Here is a 12203-nt window from a genome sequence, read left to right on the forward strand (position 1 = left end):
ATTCCTCAGCCCACTTGCCCGCTGATCACAAACCTCCTGTGATTTTTGATAACCAGGTTCACTCTCAACAATACCACCTTCTTCCTAAGTCACTGCCTCTTTCCTGTGCTGCATTGTTTTTTATAACCAATCTTTTGAGTTTTCTTGATCTATTTTTGTCTCCATGTCTACTCGTTGTCAAATATAGTGTGTGATAATGTGTTGGATTTACATTCTGGTGTACTGACAAAAAACACTTGGGATGTACTTGATTGAAATCTACAGAAATGGAAGTTTTGCTGCTAAATGGATGCTTAATCCATTGGATTTACTTTCTGGTATGTTGGCATAATCTTTGAAATGCTTGTTAGGCATCATGTCAAAGAGAAATACTGAATATTCATGAAGTGGATGTCTTGTAGCGGAATTGGGAAGTGCTGATTGAAACAGAAAAAGTGAGTTTTCTGAAATTGTTGCTTTCTGGAGCTGACACCAAATTCAAGAATATGCTGAGACAGAAGATGAGTTTCTGTTTCTTGGTTGTTATGCGCCTCATTACAAAACAGTCAGAGTTGTAAGAGTGGACATGGGATAGCAAATTAAAATAGGTGCTTGAGATATCAGGGTTGCCCCTGAGGACTGATTACAGGTGAGATGCAAAGAAATAACCCAATTTGCATTGGTTTTCTCCAAAACAGAGGAGACCATTGAGTGGAAGATGTTTAATTGAGTCGCTGTTTCACCTGAAAGGATTGATTGAGGCCATGAAGGGAGGAAGGGGATAAGTAATTGGGCAAGTGTTGGCTCTCTGGGGAAGTACTGTAAGAATGGGAGTGATGGGTAAAGATAGAGCAGCTGACCAGGGAATTGTGAAGAGAAGTGACCATTTAGACAATAAACAATAGGTGCAGGAGTAGGCCATTCGGCCCTTCGAGCCAGCACTGCCATTCAATGCGATCATGGCTGATCATCCCCAATCAGTACCCCGTTCCTGCCTTTTCCCCCATAACCCCTGACTCCGCTATCTTTAAGAACCCTATCCAGCTCTCTCTTGAAAGCATCCAGAGAACCTGCCTCCTCTGCCCTCTGCGGACATTTAAAATGTTGAAAGGAAAAAGGTGCTGATCTGTTGAATGGGTCAATCTCATTGAATGTGGCAGAAATTGCAAACAATTATTTATAAATGTGGAGGCTGGTCGTGTGAAAAGAGAAGACATAGGGAACATGTACACCCACAAAAAGTATGTGGAATCTCTGGAGATGTTACATCAATGTTTTTTTTTGTGCATGTTCTTCCAAATGCATTGACTGCAAACCAGACTATGATGGAGATGATGAGGACAGACTCTATGATATAGAATTGGACCATCATTGCCTGTGGCAGATTATGCTTCCTCAGCTGCAGCAGGAAGTACACCAGGACGCCAGCTGTGACACTTCCTGTCTGTAGGCAGATTCCTCCCCATCTTGGATCAGTCCAATCAGGGTTTTGTCATCCGCAAACTTGAGAAGCTTGACAGAGGAGACAGTGGAGGTGCAGTCATTAGTGTAGAGGAGAGGGGAGAGTACGCAGCCTTGCGGTGCTCCTATACTGAGGGTTTGCGGGTCCGAGATGTGCTTTCCCAGCCTCACATGCTGCTTCCTGTCTGTCAGGAAGCTGGTGATCCACTGACAGAGGGGTTCAGGCACAGTCAACTCGGAAAGTTTGGAGTGTAGTAGCTCTGGCACAATGGTGTTGAATGCAGAGCTAAAATCAACAAACAAAATTGTCGCATAGGTCCCCTGGCGGTCTAGGTGCTGGAGGAAGAAGTGCAGGCCCAGGTTGACTGCGTAATCCACAGATCTCTTGGCCCGATATGCAAACTGCAAAGGGTCCAGTGGGGGGGTTGTGATATTTTTCAGCTTGGCCAGCATGTCTTTCAAGGGTCTTCATGACTCCAGAGGTCAATGTGACAGGCCTGTGGTCATTAAGACCAGTAATCCTTGCCTTTTGGGTACAGGGACAATAGTGGAGACTTTGAAGCAGGCAGAGACAGTACAGGTTTGTAGGGACTGGTTGAAAATGTCTGTGTAGATATTTGTTCGGCATAGAGCTTGAGAGTAGAGTGGGAAACATTGTCCGGTCTTGGAGATTTCCAGCTTTGCTGTCTTCTGACAGGCCTCTCCAACTCCTCTATTTGTATTGTTGATGATGGAGAAGTGATGTTGTGCAGCACGGAGGGTGTGGGTAATTGGGTGTGAAATGGTGAATGTAGAGGGGTGTGTGGGAAAGGGTCCAGTCTCTTCACACTGGAGTCTTGCTTTAAGTAGGTGTGAAGTGGTGAATGGGGAGGAGTGGGTGCAGAAGGGTCCATTCTTTGCAAACTTGGGTCTGGCTGTGTTTGTTGGGGAGGGGGTACCAGGGTTATGTTTCTGCTTGTCAAACCTGCAGTAGAACACATTCAGGTTGTTGGTCAGCTGACGATTGTCCAAAGAGCAGGGGGCTTTCCTCTTGTAGCTGGTGATTTCTTGCAAGCCCTTCCGAACTGAAGAAGTGTCACGAGCTGTGAACTTGCTCCTCAACTTCTCAGAGTACCTTTCCTTGGCAGCTCTGATTCCTCTTCTCAGCTTGTACTTGGCCTGTCTGTAGAGGTCTGCATCCCCGCTCCTGTAGACCTCCCCTTTAGTTTGTCGGAGCTGTCTGAGTTCTGCAGTAAACCAGGGCTTGCTGTTGTTGTTGAGCCAGGTCCGGGTCCTAGTTGGAATGCAACTGTCCTCACAAAAGCTAACATATGATGATACATTGTCTGTATACTCATCGAGGCCTGTGGTTGCTTCCCTGAACACATTCCAATCCGTGCAGTCAAAGCAGGATTGCCGGTTCTCAATGCCCTCGCTTGTCCACCTTTTCGTTGTTCTGACCACAGGCTTTGCAGATTTTAGTTTCAGCCTGTAGGTTGGAATAAACTGAACTAGACAATGATCAGAGAGACCCAGACCCGCCCGGGGAACAGAGCGATATGCGTTCTTGATTTACGTGTAACAGTGTTCAAGTGTGCTCTCCCACCACCACCCTGTGTGTGTAAAAAAAAATTACCCTTCAGGTTCCTATTAAATCTTTCCCCTCTCACCTTAAACCTATGTCTTCTGGTTCTTGATTCCCCGACTCTGGGTAAAAGACTGTGCATTCACTCTATCATAATCTTATATACCTCTGTACGATCATTCCTCTGCCTTCTGCGCTGCAAGTAGTTAAGTTCTAGCCCGTCAATTCTCTCCCTATAGCTCAGGCCCTCAAGTCCTTAGTAAATCCTTGTAAATCTTTTCTGCCCTGTTGCAAGCTTATCAACATCCTTCTTCTATGGCAGGGTGACCAAAACGGAGCATAACACTTCAAACCTGACCTCACCAATGTGTTGTACAATTGTAACATGACATCTCAATTTTTATACTACATATTGACACAAAAGGCTGGAGTAACTGAGTTATCTCTGGAGGTCACTTAACCTTTCTCTCCAGAGATGTTGCCTGACCTGCTCAGTTACTCTAGTATTTTGTGTCTATTCTTGGTATAAGCAAGCATCTGTAGTACAGGTGCACAACCTTTTATCCGGTGTTCCAGAAACCGAAAAGCTCCGAAAACCGGCCATTTTTTCCAGATGTCGTCTGCGCACCAAAGCTCGCGTTTGGCGCCAAACTTGACCCAAAACGACCCACGGTCAACCCAGGTCTGTACTACTGTAGCGGCTGCCTCCTCCCTGGAGACCGGGAGACGCTTAAACATCTGTAAATCATTGCTTAAATGTTAGTCAGTTAGTTTGGAGGGCTTTTACGTGAAGGGGGGTGAAGGGGTAAACTTTAATTCTTAGTCCCCTACCTGGTCGGAGAGGCGGGGAGCGGTCAATGCCTTACCGGGTCGCTGTGCAGTAAGCTCCGCAGCGCTGTGGCCGGTGGGGCCGCGGGCGGCCGGCCGGTTGTAGCTCCGACCCCGGCAACTCTACCCCTGGCTGCGAGGCGCTCCAAATCCAGCGCGGCCCGCGGCCGGACGCCCCAGCTCCGCGAATGTCGGGAGTCGGCGGCGTCGCAGCGCTGGGATACCAGCGGGGTGCGGGCAATGCCTTACCGGGTCGCCGTGCGGCAAGCTCCGGAGCGCTGTGGCCGCCGACACACAACATCGCGGAGCGTCGCTGGATTTGGAGCCGCGCAGCCAGGGGTAGAGTTGCCGGGGTCGGAGCTCCAACCGGCGCCGCCCGCGGCCGGACGGAGCCCCCAGCTCCGCGGCTCCAAATCCAGCGACGCTCCGCGAATGTTGGAAGAAGGCGGCCACAGCGCTCCGGAGCTTGCCGCACGGCGACCCGGTAAGGCATTGCTCGCTCCCCGCTGGTATCCCAGCGCTGCGACGCCGCCGACTGCCGACATTCTCGGAGCTGGGACGTCCGGCCGCGGGCCGCGCTGGATTTGGAGCGCCTCGCAGCCAGGGGTAGAGTTGCCGGGGTCGGAGCTACAATCGGCGCCGCCCGCGGCCGGACGGAGCCCCCAGCTCCGCGAGGTTGGGAGTCGCCGACCAGGTAGGTAGGGGACTAAGAATTAAAGTTTCCCCCTTCACCCCTACACCACCACCACCACATAAAATCCCTCCAAACTAACTGACTAACATTTATGCAATGATTCTCCCGGTCTCCGGGGAGGAGGCAGCTGCTCCAGACTTTTCAAGCCGCCCGCGCTACATACCTAATCTACGCTAAAAATCTTCCATTCTGAAATCCGAAAATGTCCGAAATCCGACAAGTGTCTGGTCCCAAGGCTTTCGGATAAAAGGTTGTGCACCTGTATAGAATTTGGGAGGTCATGTTACAGTTATATAAGATGTTGGTGAGGCCGCATTTAGAGAATTGTGTTCAGTTTTGGGCACCATGTTATTGGAATGTTGTCAAGATGGAAAGGGTGCAGAGAAGATTTACGAGGATGTTGCTAGGACTCGAGGGCCCTAGCTTTTGAGAGAGGTTGGGCAGGAACTATTGAGCTTCTATTCCTTGAAGCGCAGGAGGATGAGGGGTGATTTTATCGAGGGGTACAAAATCACGAGAGGAATAGATCGGGTAGATGCACAGTTTCTTGCTGAGTAGGGGAATCGAGAAACAGTGGACATGACTTTAAGGTGAGTGAGGGAAAGATTTAATAGGAACTGAAGGAGTAACTTTTTTTTACACAAAGGGAATGAGCTGCCGGAGGAAGTAGTTGAGCCAAATATTATCACAACTTTTAAGAAACATTTAGCGAGGTACATGGTTAGGATAGGTTTGGATATGGGCCAGGTGCAAGCAGGTGAGACTAGTATTGATGGGATATGTTACTACGGCGTGAGTAGGTTTGGCCAAAGGGCCTGTTTCTATGCTGTATGATTCTATGCAGTTCCCTTTTATTTAATTCTATACTCAATACCCTGACTATTGAAGGCCACTATACTAAAACCTCGATCATTCTACCTATCCATGATGACACTTTCATGGAACTATGTACCTGCACTCCTAGATCCGTCTCCCCAGGGCCTTGCCTTCCACTCTGAATGTCTTGCCCTGGTTTGACTTTCCAAAATGCAACACTTAGCATTTTGGTGCATTAAGCTCCATTAACCATGCCTCAAGTCTTTTGCCCAGCCGATCAAGTTCTATTTTCTTGTAGATACCCTCACATCTATGTGTTAAGTATATCTGAAGCTTAAAACAGAGCTTAGAATATAGAACAGTACTGCACAGGAATGGGCCCTTTGGCCCACAGAGCCTGTGATGCCAAGTTAAATTAATCTCCTCTGCCTTCATGTGATCCAGACTGTCAACTGCCACTTCTGTTCTAATTTGAGTTTTCTTGATAAAGCACTCAAGACCACATGCAGAGAATTCCAAAAATGCTCATCCCTCCCCAAATGTCCAGCACCATAATTTAGGAGTGTGACCCCAGTTCTCGTATATAGGGTAAAGATAATTTCTTCATCTCTCCTGTTGATTAAGTTATGAACCTTGTTGAACCTACTTGAGGTTCAGTCTGCTTTATCTCTCTTATGACAACACTGCAATTCCTAGAATGAATCAATCAATCTTGTAAAACATCCCTGTACTCCCTCTATTCAAAGTATATACTTCCTTGGACAGGGAGACCAAACCAATACACATAACTCCATATAATTGGAGTGGGTTATCTTTTCTTATACTAAAATCCTCATGCATTAAGGGCAATATAATGGGTAGACGCAAACATTATATTGCCGTTGTGTAAGAAAGAACTGCAGATGCTGGTAAAATCGAAGGTAGACACAAAATACTGGAGTAACTGAAGAAATGCCTCGACCCAGAAACGTCACCCATTCCTTCTCTCCATAGATGCTGCCTTACCCGCTGAGGTACTCCAGCATTTTGTGTCTACCTTCGATTTTACCAGCATCTGCAGTTCGTTCTTACACAAAGGCAATATAATGTTTGCCTTCTTAATTGCTGGCTATACCTACATATCAATATACAATCATCAAAGTCCAATTGAACCATTGAAGTATATTACCCTCAACCTCGTTGTTGGGATCTTGGTCAAAGTGGAAATTATAGAAGCTTTTTTCCTTTGCTGGTTGAATGAAAATTGAATCAGTAAAATGAAATTGACTTCCCAGGCTTCTGAATCTAACATAATTGCTAGCTCTCTGGACTATCAGTTTTATAGGCATTATTTATTGTAAATTTCTGATGGCCCTTTTGCAGTTTGTAGAAGATGAGAATTGAGAAGTGGGTTGATAACTTGCTCATTGGTTTTTAATACCATTTTGTTTACTTTGACAATGCTTTCACTTTAAGTGGTGCCTGCTTTTTCTCAAATTGTTTTGTGGCTGAATTTCTACACATGAGATTGATCTGGCCAATTGCTGATTTATAAAAAATCATTTTTAATAGATGGCACTGAAATCAAAGGATTAGAATTAATAACGTTGCACTGATAGGAAAAAGAACTCGCCATATGACGGTGGAAGCAGAAGCAAGAAGATGTGGCTGAAGAAAGCAAGTGTTTGACATTGAATTAACACAGCTATAGATACTGCGTGGTCGGGAAAGAACAAACTGAAGGAAATATATTATCAAATAGAATGCATTGTATGTAAAAACAGAAGTTGGTAACCAAGTGAAGATATTACAAGTGCACAACCACATTCTCTCCACCGTGTGGCACTAAGTATTGTCAGATTTAATTATATTTAGCTTTGACTCCTTATTAATAGCTTTAATAGTTAGTGATAATCTTAAACCCAGCATTTGCAGTACATACAATCTACACACAATATCCCAGAACGAAGAAGTGAAAATAGGTGGTTGGAAATTTTTGCAAAGTAATTAAAAAGAAATAACTGAAATATCACATTTACATAAGTATTCAGACCCTTTGTTATGACACTCAAAATTGAGCTTAGGTTCATCCTGTTTCCATTGATTATACTTGAGATGTTTCTACAACTTGATTAGAATCTACCAATGGTAAATTAAATTGATTGTACATGATATGGAAAGGCACATCTGTCTACATAAGGTCCCATAGTTGACAGTGCATGTCAGAGCAAAAACCAAGCCATGAAGACGAAGGAAGACGAAGATCTGGGGAAGGGTATAAAACAATTTCTGTAGCATTTCAGGTCCTGAAGAGCACAGTGGCCTCCCTCAATCTTAAATGGGAAGAACTTTGGACCCACCAGGACTTTTTATAGAGCTGGCCGCCCGGCCAAACTGAGCAATTCGGGGAGAAGGGCCTTGGTCGAAGAGGTAACGAAGAACCCGATGGTCACTCTGACAGAGTTCCAGAGTTCCTCTGTGGAGATTAGAGAAACTTCCAGAAGGACAACTATATCTGCAGCTCTCCACCAATTAGGCCTTTATGATAGATTGGCCAGACGGAATCCACTCCTCAGTAAAAGGCACATGACAGCCTGTTTGGAGTTTGCCAAAAGGCATACAAAACAGAATTCTCTGGTCTAATGAAACCAAGATTGAACTCTTGGGCCTGAATGCTAAGCATCACGTCTGGTGGAAACCGCTCATCACCTGGCCAATCCTTAACCTACGGTGAAGGCATGGTGGTGGCAGCATCATGCTGTGGGGATGTTTTTCGGCGGCAGGTATTGGGAGACTACACAGGATCGAGCGAAGTATGAACGGAGCAAAGTAGAAAGAGATCGTTGATGAAAACCTGCTCTAGAGCGTTCTGGACCTCACACTTGGGTGGAGGTTCACCTTCCAACAGGTCAATGACCCTAAGCACACAGCCAAGACAACGCAGGAGTGGCTCCGTGACAAGCCTGTGAATGTCCTTGATTCAGATTCAGATTCAATTTTAATTGTCATTGTCAGTGTGCAGTACAGAGACAACGAAATGCATTTAGCAATTTAGCATCTCCCTTGAAGAGCGACATAGCAAACGATTTGAGTGTCCGGGGGGGGGGGGGGGGGGGGTGGTGATTGGCAGTCCCGAGATTGAAGTAGAGTGACAGCCGCCGGAAAGAAGCTCCTCGACCTGGTGGTTCGGCACCTGAAGAATAGCGCCTCCATGGTTGGAAAACGCTGGTTGGGGTGAGAGCAGTCCTTGGCGATGCTGAGCGCCCTCCGCAGACAGCGCTTGCTTTGGACAGACTCAATGGAGGGGAGCGTGGAACCGGTGATGCGTTGGGCAATTTTCACCACCCTCTGCAATGCCTTCCGGTCGGAGTCAAGCAGTTCCCATCCAACTGTGATGCAGTTGGTAAGGAGTGAGTGCCAGTTTGAACCCGCTTGAACATCTCTGGAGGGACCTGAAAATAGCTGTGCATCAACACTCCCCATCCAACCTGACAGAGAGTGAGAGGATCTGCAGAGAAGCATAGGATAAATTATCCAAATATAGGTGTGCCAAGTGTCATACCCAAGAAGACTTGAGGCTGTAATCGCTGCCAAAGGTGCCTCAACAAAGTGCCTCAACAAAGTGCTAAGATAAGGGTCTGAATACTTATGTAACTGTGATATTTCAGTTATTTATTTTCAATTTTTTTGCAAACATTTCTAAACACCTGTTTTCTCTTTTTTTATTATGTGGTATTGTGTGTAGATTGATGTTAAAATAAATCATTGGGTCCATTTTAGAATAAGGCTGTAACGTAACAAAATGTAGAAAAAATGAAGTGGTTTGAATACTTTTTGAATGCACTGTAAATGTTTACAGTTAATTGAATTTTTGTTTTAAAAAGTATTTAATCCTTATTTGTAATTTTATTGGAAACGTAGTGATTTCATAAAGTGCATTGATAGAATTGGAACTTCCACTGCATATAGCTCCAGCAAAATCAGATCTATATAACACTCACCTTATTGGAATGCTTTTGGAATAAATTTCTTTAAAGTGTTGATTCCACACAATCTCTCATTCCTCAGTAGGCATCATGTGCATTAAGCATGGTAAGGTGTAGATTTACAGTTAACTCCATGTAATACATAGCAGAATTTTTCAGATTTATCAGTTTGAAGATGAGCATATGGTTTTGGCTCCAGTTGTTTTTCAAAAATCAGCACAATTTTCTGGCTATGTCCTTATTTATAATTTTGAAATTAAAAGTAAGCTGACCAATTTAATTGGTAAAATTGTATTTAATAACTGGCACTCTTATTGTCCACTATTTCCTTTCATCCAAAGCTGTTGAGTTTTGTTTTGGGAACGTTGCGATTTTTCACAGTGATAATCTTTGTGAAAAACATCTAAGGTTCCCTTTTAGTCATTGATATTTTTAACATGCAAGTGTAAATCTGCAAAACAAAATGTTTTAAAATTGATCTTTGGCTTTGATAATCTTTGAATTTTATGAAATTGAAAAGGATTTATCCAGACCGATGATAAGCTGCTTGATGTTTTCTTCACTAGCTGTGGAATAAGATCTGCCATATTTATCAATAATACATCCATTACATTCGCACACTTTATGAAACCAGTTTATCTACATGTGTATCATATTTTGATTTACCTTTTCGTTCAATTTTATGTTAGGAATATGGAGAGAGATTTTCGCTCACATCCAGCTTAGTTTAAGTAAATGCATCTTCTCATAATTCTTATGCAAAAGATAAGAAATCCTGAAATGTGCTTTAAGTTGCCAGCAGAATAACCTTTACACTCAAATAGTGATGCCTATAATTATGACATGAGGTGCAAGCAAAGAAGGTTGTCCATCGTCTAATAGGCTGACATTGAGTCATACGCCTCCACCGGTGTTGAGATAGAGAGAGTGCAGTTGGTCATCATGGTCTGGCTCTAAGATAGTCATATTTATTTATTTAAAAAGAAAATTACTGTATGGAGCATTTTCCCCCTATTCTTAAATTGAAAATATGAAAAAAAAAATGTTATGATTTTCAGAGAGTAAAGTTTTAAATGTTTCAACCTTGGATAAAAGCAATGCTGAACTGACATATTTCAGGTTTGTTTTTTTATGGAAAGAGGCCATTTGCAGAATGAAGCCGATATTTCCAGGAAAAGGTAAACCAAATCTCACTTTGGGTCAGGGAATAAAATAAAAGCAGAAGTTGCTAGCAAGTTGTACAAGTAGCCAGATGATAGGAAATTGGAAATAGGAATAGGAAATTGGTAATAGAAATAGGAAATTCACTGCCTGCAAGTACAGCAGGCAGTGAAGAAAGCAAAAGGCATGTTGGCGTTTATAACAAGAGGAATCGAATATACAGCTGCACAACCTTTTATCCGGAGTTCCGGAAACCGAAAAGCTCCGAAAACCGGACATTTTTTCCAGGATGTCGTCTGCACACCAAAGCTCGCGTTTGGCGCCAAACTTGACCCGAAACAACCCACGGTCAACCCAGGTCTGTACTACTGTAGCGGCAGCCTCCTCCCCGGAGACCGGGGAGACACTTAAACATCTGTAAATCATTGCTTAAATGTTAGTCAGTTAGTTTGGAGGGCTTTTATGTGAGGGGGGGGGGGGGGGGGGGGGGGTGAAGGGGGAAACTTTAATTCTTAGTCCCCTACCTGGTTGGAGAGGCGGGGAGCGGGCAATGCCTTACCGGGTCGCCGTGCAGTAAGCTCCAGAGCGCTGTGGCTGCCGACTCCCAACATCGCAGAGCTGGGGGCTTCGGGCGTCCGGCCGCGGGCATCGCCGGTTGGAGCTCCGACCCCGATAACTCTACCCCTGGCTGGGCGGCGCTCCAAATCCAGCGCCGCCCGCGGGCGTCGCCGGTTGGAGCACCGACCCCGACAACTATACCCTGGCTGCGCGGTGCTCCAAATCCAGCGCCGCCCGCGGCCGGACGCCTGCAGCCCCAGCTCCGTGATGTTCAATGTGATCTAACGTTAAATTATAGAAATGGTTGTGTTTAATCTTTGCCACAATCTTTTCTCTTAACATCAAATCTCGGGTTTGAAAAGTAAACCACATAATTTTCCTCCTTGGTTATACATTTAACCTAGAGATGAGGTTGGGGCTTATAACCACTCCATCAACTAGTGTATCAACTACCATTTTTAATATGACCTAACTTCCATTGTTACAGCTTAACAGGTACTGAAATACCCGTTTTTATCATCTCTAGGTTTGATTTTTCTGATGTTTTGCAACCCTGATCACAATCAGAGATTTCTTCATCCTAAACCATTCCTTGCCCATTATCGCTGCAATTTAAAACTAGTTTTCTCACTTTCCTGATTCTGGGCATCAGTCTTGAATCTGAAATATGAATTCTGTTTCTCTCTCTATAGATACTGCCAGAGTTGCAATGGAGTTTCCAGTGTTTAGTGGTTTTATTTTATAACTTGTCTATAACTTGTCTTTTTTGATTCCGAATGCACACATGACTACAATCATTGTAGAAGATGTGTACAATGAAACTCCATTCATCTGGCATAGTGTGAACATTGGTGCAGATTTTCTGGATTATTGGAAGCATTCTTATAAAATCCCAACACATTTTAATTAATTTTGTTTTGGATGTTGCAGAGTAGAATGATGTTTTTTCCAGTGAACCTGTGCTGGAGTAACTCAGCAGGTTAGGCAGCACCCCTAGAGAACATAGATAGGTCTCGCTTTGGCTAAAGGAACTGTGGGAAATTGGACCCCAATAAGTTTAAAGTGTAAAAGATCCAGGTGAGTTTAAAAGGGAGCATGTTTAGTTTATTATTGTCCTGTGTACCATAGGTACAGTGAAAAGCTTTTTTGTCGCATGCTATCCAGACAGTGAAAAGAC

At 44.4% G+C, this 12203-nt stretch overlaps 1 protein-coding gene across 12 annotated transcripts in view; it reads left to right on the forward strand.

Annotated features, from left to right (window-relative positions):
• The window catches only part of tanc2a (tetratricopeptide repeat, ankyrin repeat and coiled-coil containing 2a), a 464896-nt gene that overhangs the window by 57660 nt on the left and 395033 nt on the right, over window positions 1-12203 (forward strand). The gene's annotated exons all lie outside the window — the stretch shown is intronic.

Source organism: Leucoraja erinacea, chromosome 27 (assembly GCF_028641065.1).
Source record: "Leucoraja erinacea ecotype New England chromosome 27, Leri_hhj_1, whole genome shotgun sequence".
NCBI lineage: Eukaryota > Metazoa > Chordata > Chondrichthyes > Rajiformes > Rajidae > Leucoraja > Leucoraja erinaceus.